The sequence below is a fragment of the Thermobia domestica genome, chromosome 7, assembly GCF_964235325.1.
Source record: "Thermobia domestica chromosome 7, izTheDome1.hap1.1, whole genome shotgun sequence".
Classification (NCBI taxonomy): domain Eukaryota; kingdom Metazoa; phylum Arthropoda; class Insecta; order Zygentoma; family Lepismatidae; genus Thermobia; species Thermobia domestica.
The window spans coordinates 154,754,620-154,756,763 of NC_137460.1; positions in this window are offsets into that span (position 1 = coordinate 154,754,620).

Genomic DNA, 2,144 nt, shown 5'->3' on the forward strand with positions numbered 1-2,144 from the left:
TTCTTTTATAAGCCAATACAGATTTTAAAATTTCCAAGTCGCAGGGCTTAGTCGACTATATTTTTGGGTTTGTTATACGTAGAAATTATTTTATTTAATAAATAGTTACTGTAACCAAGATGATACGGACATTGAAGAATTTTCAATTCTAAGTTGACATTTCAAAAATAAATATAAAATTGTTTAAAATAAATATTGATATTTGCGTCGGATTTGTTCTATTATGTTCTATGCACAATAAAAATCACAACTAAATGTAAATTGTTAAGAATAGGAGTAATTGTTTATAAAATATAACATTTGTTATAAATACGAACATGGAACTCCTGTACTTATCCGAACGCCATCTTCCATTCGTTGGTCCTATCGTTATTGTTCCTCTCTCTCTCTCTCCCTATATATATATAGGTGGGACAAGGTGGAACAAAACGAGCCCTGCAGGGCTTCTAACCTGTTCCTACTACTACTACTACTCAGGCCTGTAGCTAGCCTAAAAATAACTTGTAGGGGGGCCCGGTTGAAGTTAGGGGGCGATCCAATCATCCTCTAGTGCATCACGATATTATAGTTCATTTGCATGCCTACCGTGAAAATTTTAGGGAGCCAATAAAAGTTTAGGAGTGCCCGGCCCCCATAGACCCCCGTGGATACGGACCTGCTATTATTACTACTTATTTGCACAAAAGTAAGTAAAAAACTTTCCTTGGGCCGGGTTTGAACCCTCACCAAAAGCGATTTCCCTAGCGCTAGCACGCTCGACCACGAGGGCCGACAGCAGCAAGCGTTTGTTTTTTGCTATATGTATTCTACGTGGCAAGACACGGATAACACCAACCAATCGGAACCGTGTTTTTTGTTCCAACTTCCGGGAGTATTACTCTCCCGAGCTAGTCCTGCATGTAGTAACTGTACTATTTGCAAATAAACTTTTTACTTGCTAAGATCAATGACTTAGCTAATGTATCACAGTCATCTCAAAATCCAGGACCTGGTTACAGAGATTTGCCCTTTTTTCGGGTATTAGGTGTACAATTTTTTGTAGTACTAGCCGTTAATGACTTGCATCCTGCTAGAGGGTTATTCTCTCTCTTAGAAAAGAGTCGTTGATAAACTGAAGTGAGAGATTGAAAGACAGTCTTAGGGAGTTTTTTATTGTACTTTATTATTATAAATTGCAAAGTCTTTGCAATGCTTAACACTAGGTATGATAATTGTTAGACGAATGTATCTAGTATATTCCCTAGTAGCAACATTGGTTAGCCCACCGTTGGGAATTTAGTGAGATTTGGTCAAAACAGTGGGTGGTGGACGGTGAGAGCCTATTACGGAAAAAATACGTTGGCCCAACGTTGGTTAAATGTATGGTTGGCGAATCAACTATTCTCTCAACATTCACGCAACGATACTAGAATTGACTGTTTTCCCAGCCAAGAAATAGTTTACTTTAGCGTTGGCTAAATGTCAGGGAACTGCTCTAGGGGAAGCACTTTTCCCACCGCTCGGCCAATTTGTTTTTTCGTTGGCTGATAGTCGCTAACTTCATCATACTTGATGCTGGTAGAATGCGTCACTGCTCATGCGCAGTTGTTCACCGCCATCTTGTTGTGTTCTAATTACGAAAACAAAAGGTGAGTTCGTGTTGTGAGTTGAATCATTTCCCTATAAATAGTGTATAGTCAGCTTTTTTCTAAAAGATGTACAATGCATAACAACTGTTAAATATTCAATATTTGTAAAGTGTGTGACTGTGGCCGAGTTACCCTCCACGCTGGTCTAGTGGCTAGCAAGTGCACCTTTGGTGTAAGAGGTCCCCGGTTCGATTCCTGGTGGGAGACCCTTTGGAATTTTAACTGTCCTCGATATTTCTGTGTTCATGACCTTGTTCTAGGTTACTGAAAAAACAAGTAAAACAAATAAATTGAAATAAAAAAAGTCTAGCAATAAATAATTCAAAAAAAAAAAGTTGAAAGTATGCCTGCAAGCCAATCGAGCAACTAAGGTTCTCGTCGCGTACAATGCTGTTTCTACTTTTTCTTTTCCTGCACGGTCGAAGTACAACTAAAAATTAATCAAATATTTAAAGACTTTAACTCTACGTAACAAACGGAATATCATATGAAAATTTAAACGTGCCAAACATAATT